Consider the following 12,548-nt stretch of genomic DNA (forward strand, 5'->3'; position numbering starts at 1 on the left):
CGTAACTAAAACCATGACAATCGACAAGCTAATTAGCAAATGGTGTCTCTCTCGCCCCCATTAAAACACGGGAAAAGAGTCATTAATGATTCTGTTTGCTTGATCCTTGCCCGCCTACTCGCACGATCGCCTGTCCGCTCAACCCTGATCGTGACACATTAAAAGCCGAACTAAGTCCTCATTGTTTTGATATTGTTTGGTGAACAGACACGTAAGCCGAGTGTGCTGGCTTCTGCTGTCCATCTTTATTTTTCTGAGCTCCGCCCCGTCACTCCCATCATCCATTTGTGCATCAGGATAACTATAGATTATTAACATATCATGACAATTACTACTTAAGTAAATAATTACACAAGTAATTAAAAATAAAGCGTAACACATTTTTACTCATTAAAAACATGGTTTAACTTCAGACAGCTGAGCCGCACGCCCCCTTCTGCCACACTGAGGTAACTGCGGGTTTCCCGTCGGTCGCAGCTCGTGAGACGCTGCGGTCCCTCAGTTAACGTCCTTATGACAACACGCCAGATATGGTTAACCGGTACAGTCATTATTTAATGCACAATAAAAAATTATCCTGATAAATTTACTCGAAAGTAAACCTGTAAAATTTAAATACAGTAAATCTTTCTTAAATGAGCTTTTTTAATATCAACGAGAATGGATATAGTTGAGTTGATTTGCTGTTCTGACTGCAGCCTAGTTTTACTTAGACTAATGTAGAGTGCTTCCTGATTTACATCAGTAGGTGGAAAAAATTAAGAAAGCACTCTATATTTTAAAACAAAATTTAGTGTAGCAGAAGACCACACTGAGTAGGAGGTTTACTTCCCAGTTCGAAACTTCTAAGAGAGCAGTGCACAAGAATAAGATGAAGCAGGAGACACTGGGAACGACCAGAAACCAGCCAGAGATAACCATTAATTATCTGACAGTTTCTCATGAATCGTAGGATGACATCAAGTGACCTTTAAAAGGAATGGGAAACATCCAGGTATGAAGTGCACTGCTAGGACAGTTCACATCAGGCTCCTAGAAGCAGGACTGAAGTACCACAAAGCAAGGAAGAAGCCCTTCATCAATGAGAATCAAAGAACCAGGCCGCAGTTTGCAAATATATAAATTATTCACAGGCAAACACCCATAATGTCATGATCTGCTCGTCGGCTCCTCATGTGGATAATAGTGGTTGTCAGGTCTTCCCATCAATCTCTATTTCTCGTGGTGACGTGTAGCAGCAGAGTGATGTCACCTTTGGGTGCTTGAGCTGGGCCCTTAACCCCCAGGCCCACCTTGTCTTGTTTGTGCCCAGAGACAAATATGATTTGAAGCCCCCCCCCCCCCCCGCACCATTTTGTTGGTCAAAAAAAAATTAAAAATTGCAATAGTGACACACCTGCAGTTCACAGTGATCTTTTACAGTATGTAAGATAATAATAATAATCTTTTCGTACCTCTGCTGTAGCGTGGGCGACATCCCAGACCTGAAGTATTATGGCATCATTGTCAACTATCTAGTTAACAGCACATCCCAATACACATGTGCAGTTTAAAGCATATAAAAGTTTAGATGCATGGAAATATTTTCTGGCTGATCATGTATACAGGATCAATCGCTTCCTAATCATATTGTTTTATCATTTATTGTTTTATTTAATTACTGCTGCAATGTATAATGACAGAAAAATAGCATGTAAAACAATTGCCGAGGCACCAGGAGGAGGGCAGGGCTGAGCCAGGGCACCGGGCATAGGGCAGGGCTGAGCCGAGGCACCGGGAGGAGGGCAGGGCTGAGCCAGGGCACCGGGCATAGGGCAGGGCTGCGCCGAGGCACCGGGAAGAGGGCAGGGCTGAGCCAGGGCACCGGGAGGAGGGCAGGGCTGAGCCAGGGCACCGGGAATAGGGCAGGGCTGAGCCGAGGCACCGGGAGGAGGGCAGGGCTAAGCCAGGGCAACGGATGTAGGGCAGGGCTGAGCCGAGGCACCGGGAGGAGGGCAGGGCTGAGCCGGGACACTGGGACACTGATACAGGCCTGTGGCATATTATTCTAGGAGCTGGACGCTGTGGCGAGTGTGTTGTCAGCTTGTTTGCTGCCTGTGGCAGCCTCCAGTGAAGCAGTGATGGTTGGGACTGATTTGGTACAGCTACCTCCTCTGGCTGTAAGGGTGCCACACACTGTTTATGCCGTACTGACTCAGGCACAGACTTTTCAATTGACTCTGGCCAGGCAAACTTACTATCAGAATGTCTTATTAACTTTGGCAAGCACAACCTGATAGCCTGACTTCAAGTGCAGAAGACTGAAAACAAACCATGAGTCCAGAGTCAGCTAGTGTTGTGGTTGCAGAAAGATCACTGGGGTCGGCCCCAGGAAGCGGCCATCAGGCGGGGGGTACTGTCACGCCCACACAGGCGGACACCACCGGCGGTGGCTCATTATGAGTAATGAGCCTAGGTATAAAGCCAGCCAGAAGTCACCAGCCCAGTGCGAAGTATTGCGCTGATGAATAGAAGCCTTACTAAGCACTTTCTTGTCGATTGTCTCTCCCTGCTACCTAACCCTGCCTGTTTGCCTCGTGTTCTCTCCTTACCTCTCTCTCTCCTGTTCCAGACCCGTTCCCGCACCTGACCCCTCTACCCTGCCTGCTCCGGCTCGTCCCGTTCCCGTGCCCTTGTGTGTTCCCGTCTCGTGCCTCCTTGTAGGACTGACCCCCCGGCTTACGACCTCCCTGCCTGTTTTTCGACCTTGTCTCTCGCCTGTTCCTTCTGGTGCCTCAGTTTGGTTTTCACTAATAAAGCGCCTCTCGGCTTGCATTCCTGGATCCGGCTCTCTCTGTTCTGGTTATCCTGACAACCACCATTACCTTTAGCTTTTTGTAGGGTTTTTAAGCTTATTCGCGATGGTTTGTTCTTCCATAAAAATGATGAGATGCTTAAGTCTAGTGATTTAAACCAAGGAAAAGAGGGTTTATTAGGGATCATTGAGGACTGTCACTATTGATATTAATCGTTTCTTAGGCACATATATCTGTTTTAGTGTCTGCCAGTAAAAGTGCCATTAAAACAATTTACCAAGCGTGGTGCACGGCACAGGGAAGCAGGAGAAGAACGCAACGGATCGGGAAAATGGGACTTAATGGGAAATAGGAGCAGGGACCTGGAACAGGCAAAACATGCAGCGCTACACAATGAGACTTCAATGACAGACCTAGGGAAACGTACCTGTACGCAGACTGAAATACACAGGACTAATCAGAAATAATACGTAACAGCTGGTAAACACAGGGATTCCACACGAGGTTAATGAGGGGGTGTTGCACACATGAAGACTGGATGAGCAGGACATGGTTCATATGGAGGGAAAAGAGAGCTAGACTAAGATTTTCAACTCTACAGATCCCTAAGGGGGGGGGGGTTTGGCCCTACCATGTCTTAAAGGTTATTTTAATGCTGCTCAATTAAGGCTCCTGCTCTGCTGGTGTAACATGGGGTTTGAATCCAGATGGAAAGAGTTGGAGTTATCTCTAACTTCTGTGGTAAATTACTTCTGTGGTGAATAAACTTCTGTGGTAAATTTTGGGGAGCCAACAGTCCGCAGAGGAGGTGTTTAGTAACAAAATCTATGGGTTAATGTTACCCTTAGAACTTGGTTTAACCTTGTAACACTCTACCAGTTAGATAAAGAGATTAGATTTTTAAGATCCACAGTTTCTACCAGCAACACTGGGTTTAGATACAGAGACTGGATTTCATAAGGAATAAGTGCTGTTTGTACAGCTTTAAACAGAGGAGAACCTGAGGACCTGGTGGATAAGTTTCATTTGGGCAAATCAGATTTCTATAGGAATCTGCAATTTCACCGTTAATTTCTGCAAAGACTTTAGCTGGAACGCACACTTCTTATCCAGATATTTATTGAAGTGTACAAATCAGAAGGCAATTAAAAAATCATATCAAGGTTGTATTAAAATACTACTGAAAAAACATTCACAAAATATATTAAAAAGAGATGGGAAAAGGAGCTGGGGATATAAATGTCAGAGGAAGTCTGGGGGAAAGGATGGAAAAGCTAAATTAGCTCCAGCAATTCAAGAGTTTGGAGAAAATGTTGCTGTAAGAGTTGTGTGTGTTTCATTATAACAGCTAAACTACAGGGGATGATGGTTAAAACTCTTTGTCCATGCTGGACGCAATGTGGGTCGGTAATGTTAGATCATGCACATATTTTTTGGATTTGTCCAGATTCAACCAAACTGTAATGAAAATTGTTACTTGCATTGTAAGATAACTGGTTGTAAGACTGATACTGTGCATCTGGACAGTGTTCACAATGCATCACTTTTTCCACATTTTGTTATGTCACATGAATGAATTAAATTCATTTTTTTTTTCTCAAAATTCTACACACAACACCCCATAATGACAATGTGAAAAAAGTTTACTTGGGATTTTTGCAAATTTGTTAAAAATAAAAAACTGAGAAATCACATGTACATAAGTATTCACGGCCTTTTTTGAGGAAGCTCATCCTGTTTCCACTGATCATCCTTGAGATGTTTCTGCAGCTGTGGTAAATTCAGTTGATTGGACATGATTTGGAAAGGCACACACCTGTCTATATAAGGTCGCACAGTTGACAGTGCAACTCAGAGCACAAACCAAGCATGAAGTCAAAGGAATTGTCTGTAGATCTCTGAGACAGGATTGTCTCGAGGCACAAATCTGGGGAAGGTTACAGAAAAAATTCTGCTGCTTTGAAGGTCCCAAATGAGCACAGTGGCCTCCATCATCCATAAGTGGAAGAAGTTTGAAACCATCAGGACTCTTCCTAGAGCTGGCCGGCCATCTAAACCGAGCGATCGGGGGAGAAGGGCCTTAGGCAGGGAGGTGACCAAGAACCCGATGGTCACTCTGTCAGAGGTCCTCTGTGGAGAGAGGAGAACCTTCCAGAAGGTCAACCATCTCTACAGAAATCCACCAATCAGGCCTGTATGGTAGAGTGGCCAGACGGAAGTCTCTCCTTGGCGAACTCTTGGGTGTGAATTCCAGGCGTCATGTTTGGTGGAAACCAGGCACCGCTCATCACCAGCCAAATACCATCCCTTCAGTGAAGCATGGTGGTGGCAGCATCATGCTGTGGGGATGTTTTTCAGTAGCAGGAACCGGGAGACTAGTCAGGATAAAGGGAAATATGACTGCAGCAATGTACAGAGACAAACTGGATGAAAACCTGCTCCCGAGCATGCTCGACCTCAGACTGGGGCGACGGTTCATCTTTCAGCAGGACAAAGACCCTAAGCACACAGTGAAGATGACAAAGGAGTCGCTTCAGGACAACTCTGTGAATGTCCTTGAGTGGCCCAGCCAGAGCCCAGACTCGAATCTGATTGGACATCTCTGGAGAGATCTTAAAACGGCTGTGCACCGACGCTTCCCATCCAACCTGATGGAGCTTGAGAGGTGCTGCAAAGAGGAATCGGTGAAACTGGCCAAGGATAGGTGGCCAAGCTTGTGGTGTCATGAGGCTGTAATTGCTGCCAAAGGTGCATCAACAAAATATTGAGCAAAGGCTGTGAATACTTATGTACATGTGATTTCTCAGTTTTTATTTTTAATAAATTAGCAAAAATCTCAAGTAAATTTTTTTCACGTTGTCATTAGGGTTAACATAACAAAATGTGTAAAAAGTGATGTACTGTGAATACTTTCTGGATGCACTGTATTACTGTAACTTTGTATTTTTGTACCTAAAGAATTATACAACCAAGATAAATACTTGTTAAAGGTTCTGTGAGCTGCAAGTAAGACGGCAATGAGACGGCTTAATGAAAAACCACCCACAGTGTCTGAATGGATCAGTATTGTTGAGGAGATGTTTAATATGGAAAGTATAACCTTTATGTTAACACTGGAAGAATGAAAAGGACAGAAACTTTAGTGGAAAAGGATCAATTATTTAACCTAAGAAAATGTGGAACTTGTTTCTGAGAATTATGATGTTTTATGATGTGTTTCTTTCCAAGTGTAGCCATGACACATGATTCATGTTTGAGATTAAATAAAGAACAAAGTTTTTAAAAACCTTACATCTATCTATTCTCTACTGCTTATCCGGGGTCGGCTCCTGCCCCAAGCCTGCCTCTATAACCAGGCTCCGGTCTCCCCAATCCTGGAAGGGTAAGATGGTACAAAATTATCATGCCCCCAAATTTCTGTCTAAAATGGCTTGATTTGGGGATTTCTAGGCATCCCTTAACCACCCCTTCACTTCCCCTTAAGTCTATGGGCCAGGGTTAAGGTTGGCTCTAGGGCCAGGGTTCAGGCAAAGGCTCCATGGGCTCAGAGCACTTCCAGGCTTGGAGGCCAGGGCTCTGGAGCCTAAATCCCTGACTTCAGGTGCCTCTTTCCCCAGGTAAGAAGTCAAGGAAGTCTTTGTACTAAGACCCATGCAGCACCAGGACTCCAGTCAAAGTCTCCCCAGGATGGGAGCCTCTTTCCCCAGGTAAGGGATGAAGGATGTCCCTCCAGTCTGGGGATTCTGACCTTGGGCACAGGACCTACTATCAAGCATCGGGGCTACAGTGAACCTCTCTTCAGCTTGGGAGAGTCTTTTACCTCCTAAGGGTTTAAAGATCTCCTGCTACTTCCACCCAGCCCCAGAGTTCTGGAGGAAAATCCAAGGACCATCCATAGTTAACCCTAACCGTAACCCTAGCCCCAAGCCCCTGTCATATCTCTGCAGACCCTAAAAATATTAGCCTAGCTGCACTTGTGTCTAGGCAACACCTTAACAGCTGTATTTGTGCAATGTGATGTTTGTCACTTTTGGCAATATTATCTGCTACATACTAGAGATATAAATGTAAATATATGTTAGTGAGTATGTCTGCTTTGAAGGCACAGAGATCACACCTGCTTAGGTGAAGGGTGGGGAAACAGGTCAATCCTATAAATTAATTCTGAAAGTCAGCTTAAATTCCAATACAATTCTTCTGTTTATGTCAGAGGGGAACAGGAAGGTGACACGGGGGGCACAGCAGCCATATCCTGATCATCCAGAGAGATTTGACTGCTGTCCCCAAGTTCTGTGCATAGAGAGTCTGACTGGTCGCTGTTACTGGGAGGCTGAGTGGAGTAGACGTGGAGCCGGGATAGGAGTGACTTATAAAGGAATTGGGAGGAAAGGAGACAGTTATGACTGTCTGCTTGGGGTCAATGACAAGTCATGGATGCTGATCTGCTCTCCTGACAGTTACTCTGTCTGTCACAATAATAAACAGACTGTCATACCCATAGAGCCCTCAGACTCCCGCAGAGTAGGAGTGTATCTGGACCAGGAGGCTGGTACTCTGTCCTTCTACAGAGTCTCCTCTGATGGACTGACTCTCCTGTACAGCTTCACCTCCTATCCAGCGTTTTATGTTTATCCAAAACTACCCCGTGTCGCTGTGCATGCTGGGATAGCTCACTGTGTGCTGGAGGAATCATTTTTACCTGATCAGAGTGTCACATGTCGCTGCTTCTCCGTGGCAAAAAGGTAAAATCTCTTCTTTTTAACCAGTATAACCCTTTTTACTCTGAAGTGTGACGTATGTTAGACAGAAATAAGTGACTGGGTTCAGAAAACTGAACAAACATGCAAAATGACTGTTTTTCTCTCCGATTAAAATATGATAAAATGTAATCCTGTATATGTACGTTTTATATATTTCTGTATGTATATTGTATTTGCTACCTGTACACTGACAATAAAGGCTTCATATCCTATCCTATTAATGTCCTGGTTCAGCTCTGCTCAAAGCGTAAATGAGTAACATAACGTATAATACTACTAAATAAAATCACTTTACTGTAAATGAACATAACTAATGTCAGCGTGCGGGGTTGCGATCGTGCTGCTAAAGCGGGGTGATCGCACAGGCAGGTGAGCGGTGATCGGGCAAGGAGCACGCAAGCAGGCAAAGTCGGGGCAAACGGGGATTTATTAGGAGGATCGGGAACAGGAAACATCGGACGTCAACTAACATCAATGACGGACAAGGAACGAAGGCAAGACATGGACTGAAATAGACAGGACTGGGCGAAAACAATCGGACACAGCTGGGTACGATCGGGGAAGCACACGTGGATAATCGGGGGGGCGTGGCACACACGAGGATTGTACGAGCTGGGCGTGACAGAACCCCCCCTCAAGGCGCGCTCTCCGGGGGCGCTTCAGGGGAGGCGACGGATGAGACGAGGGAACCAGGCCCTGAAAAACAAGAAAAAACCCATCAACGAAGCACTGGGAACAAGACGGACAGACAAAACTGGCACAGGGGAAGAAACCAAGACAGGAACTGACATCGAACGGGGAAGTTGGACAGACAGATCAGGAAGGGAGACACAGAGGGAACAGGCGGGACGAAAGGACCAGGAGTGACTGGAGGGAACACCGGGGGACGAGGAGCAGAGACGGGAGGAACGACAGGACGAGGAGCAAACACTGGAGGGACAAAGATGGGAGACCAGGGAGAGAAGAAAGGGGAGTAAAGGGGAGCCTGAGGGAGCCCCAGCGGGTGACGGGTGGCAGCCGGAGGGGCCGCAGGCAGCTGGGAGTCCGGAGCAGGAGGGGACCTCGGAGGGGCAGAGGAGGCAGGGCGAGGGACAGATGGAGGGGCCAAGGAGGGAGTTGGAGGGAGAGCCAGGGAAGGGGATGAGGGAGCTGGAGGGGACCCTGGCGAGGGCAAGGAGGGGGGAGAGCCGCAGCAGGCGGCGACGTCCTCCGACGCGCTGGAGTGCAGGGAACCGCAGGCGACGGAGGAGCCGCGTCTGGGGAGCTCACAGGCGACCGACAATGAGCCGGATGATGGAGCGAGGCAGGGCGACGAGGCTGTGGAGGGGAACCCGCAGGCGACAGCCGGCCCAGAGGGCCAGGACCCGCATGCGAGAGAGGGCGAGCCAGGGGGCAGGGTGGGAGGGACCCCAGCCCTACGTCTGTGTCCTCTCCCCCTCCGGGACACAGACATATATGCTTTTGGCTGGGGTCAAGCTCGCCGGGGCGAGGGTGAAGGAGTCATCAGGAGGGTCCCCGAGGGGTCCCATTCCAGCTCTTCTACCTCCAAGGAGGGAGAAGCGGTGGTCGAACTGTCTGGGACCTCCTCGGGGACTAGGGCAGGAGGGACAGGAATGGGGCAAGGAACAAGGTCAGGAATGGGAGTCACAGGGGGTACAGTTACTTGTGGAAGCGGAGGGAGTGCCTCTGGCGTGGGAGCTGCAGGCAGAGGGAGCACCTGCTCGGGAGCTCCAGGCGGCGGAGGCGCCTGCTCGGGTTGCACAGGTGGTGGAGGCGACTGCTCAGGCCGCGTAGCAGGAGCCGGGGCTCTCTGGAGCTGGATCAGCCTCCTGAGATCCTCTGCCATTCTCTCCAGGTCGGTATAAGGAGAAGTGGGAGAGAACGTGGCGAAATCCCACCCCAGCTGCACTGCAAGCTGTTCCCCCTCCGGGGGGCCCTGTGGGACCGGTTCCCCCATCACCCTCCAGTAAAGTCCCTGGAGGGTGAAGAATTAGTGGGCGATGGCCAGGGGTTCACCTGGGACCTCCAGCTGGAGCGTAGTGCTTGCAGACGGCAGAGGTGAAGGGAGCGCCTCGAGCCGGGCGGCTGCGGCAGGTAGAGGCGAAGGGAGCACCTCCAGTGTAGCCGCCACAGGCAGTGGGGCTGGCAGGTCCCGTGCCGGCGAAACAGGTACGGCCCCATTAAGGAGCCGGGGTACCTGGGGGATAGCGTCCCGCACCGCGCTGGCCCCCTTGTTCGCCAGTTGCTCCGGCCGGTAGTAGTACCTCTCACGGGGCGGTGGACTGGATCGGCTCTAGGAGCAGGAGGGGGTTCCTCCTCGAACTTAGTCGGGAGCCACATCTCGGCGAGGAAGCAGGCTCCCAGGCTGATCGTTGGCATCTCCGCAATTCGCCCTCTCCGCTTGTTCTTGTTTAGGTCCGTCATTCTGTCCGGGTGCGGGGTTGCGATCGTGCTGGTAAAGCGGGGTGATCGCAAAGGCAGGTGAGCGGCGATCGGGCAAGGAGCACGCAGGCAGGCAAAGTCGGGGCAAACGGGGATTTACTATGGAGGATCGGGAACAGGAACATCGGACGTCAACTAACATCAATGACGGACAAGGAACGAAGGCAAGACATGGACTGAAATAGACAGGACTGGGCGAAAATAATCGGACACAGCTGGGTACGATTGGGGAAGCACACGTGGATAATCAGGGGGGCGTGGCACACACAAGGATCGTACGAACTGGGCATGACAACTAACACGATTAGATTAAATCAGTATATATAATAACCATGTAAAATGAGATGGTAGACATAACAGTAAAAGCAAAAAATATTCATAGAGTTAAAAACAAAAAGTTATAAATCACATTAGTTACACGTTAGATTAAATCACTCGATCAAAATACTACAAACAAGAATAAAAATTTCGTAACTAGAACGATGACAATCAACAATCTAATTATTAGCAAAACGGCGTCTCTCTCACCCCCATTAAAACACGGTAAAAGAATCATTAAAAGCCGAACTAAGTCCTTACTGTTTTGATATTGTTTGGTGAACAGACACGTAAGCCGAGTGTGCTGGCTTCAGCTGTCCATCTTTGTTTTTCTGAGCTCCGCTGTGTCACTCCCATCATCCATCTGTGCATCAGGATAACTGTCATGAGGCGAGGGAGAATCGTTTCTTGTATGGAACAGTCTTTTATTACATGCACCATTCACAGTACAAGCAAGAGCAACTGATCTACTCTGCTGGCTACCTAAGCACCCTTGCACACTAACGGCGGAGCCAAATCCAACATAGGCAACATTAATCAGTATGCCTGATAACAGGAATCACTACATCTCCCTTTTCTTAAGGAAATAAAACAATGGTTTTTTTTTTTCTCTTTTCAACCTGCTTGCATGACATTTGCTCCCAACCATGTAGCATGAAGCAACTCGGCTTCCATTTATTATTATTATTAGTTTGACGCTAATTTACCTCTAAATAATTAACTAGAACATTTCAATTTTAACGTTTCAACTAGGACACTGGGGTAGACTGTCCTCCGTCCACAGCAACATAGGGATTATTCTGCCCTCAAACAGTTGCCGTTCCTATAACAACAGTCTCTCCCCATTCTCTTCACAAAGGAGTTGGACTCCCCACCTAAGTGTCTTTAAACCTGAGAGGGGTTCTGATCTCTCTACCCCTCAATGTTCTTCTCACTGCTCTAGGAGTCCCAGGTGGTGTTGCGGACACCGGCGCAGTGCCTGTAGTTGTCTGGGTCTCAGGTTGAACCTGTGGACTGGCCTCTCCAGTTGATCCTAGTGCATCTCCAGCATGTTCATCTGATGTCTCAGCAGAGGGTGACGTTGGCACAACCTGGAGATATCTCCTGTTCCGTCGAGTGACCATACCACTGTCTGTTCTGACCCAATAGGATCTTGAATCAGGAGATTTGCCTAGGACCTTGGCTGGTGTTTTCCAAGCCTTCTCCTCGTCTAGTTTGACCCTTACGCTCTGACCAGAGTGCAGATCCAGCAGAGCTTCTGCAGAATGTCGGCGGTTATAAAAGAACCGGTAGGCCTCTTTAGCTTTGTTGTCCCTCTGAAGCACTTCTTCATAGCTGACATGCGTAGGCTGCAGCTTCTCATCCAATGTGAGGAGTGTTGTTCTGATCTGACGTCCAGTCATAAGCTGTGCTGGACTCACTCCTGTTGCACTAATGGGGGTTGCACGATAACACATTAGAGCAAGATGAGGGTCTGGTTGCTTGAGGATACGCTTGGCAGTTTGCACAGCCCGCTCAGCGACCCCGTTCGCCTGGGGATAATGTGGACTTGAGGTTGCATGCGTAAAACCGTATTGCTGCCTGAAGTCCTGAAATTCGACAGATGAAAACTGCATGGCATTGTCGCTTACCATCTCTAGGGGAATGCCCCATCTCACAAACATGGACTTTAGTTGTGTGATGACTTGTTGGCTTGTGATGGTGGACAGGTGGGCTATTTCAATATCTCTGGAATAATAGTCCACCACAATAAGGTATTTTCTGCCCTCTAGCTCGCACAGGTCGGCTGCGATTTTCTGCCATGGACCTTTAGGGAGTGGAGTTGATTTGAGAGGCTCTTTTTTCTGTGATGGTCTATGCTCGGCACAGAACATGCATGTCTTAACTATTTTGGCAATATCTGTACTTATGGCTGGCCACCAGACTGACATTCTGGCTCTTTCCCTGCACTTTGTCAACCCCTGGTGACTCTCATGTATCCGCTGCAGCATTTCTGATCTGTGCGTGGCCGGGACGTTGATCCTATCTTGGTACAATACGAGGCCATTGGCCTCTGACAGATGCTCCCTCACTGTGTAGAATCCCTGCAACGATGGTAACTGCAATTCTTTTTGGCCAGCCTGATCTGATGAAGCTGATGACCGTTTGGAGATCTGCATCATTACGGGTGGCCTCTTTAATGTCGTCTAATCTATAAACTGACATTGGCCTGCTTGTCACCACAGCCTCCACA

The sequence above is a fragment of the Brienomyrus brachyistius genome, chromosome 4 (assembly GCF_023856365.1).
Source record: "Brienomyrus brachyistius isolate T26 chromosome 4, BBRACH_0.4, whole genome shotgun sequence".
NCBI lineage: Eukaryota > Metazoa > Chordata > Actinopteri > Osteoglossiformes > Mormyridae > Brienomyrus > Brienomyrus brachyistius.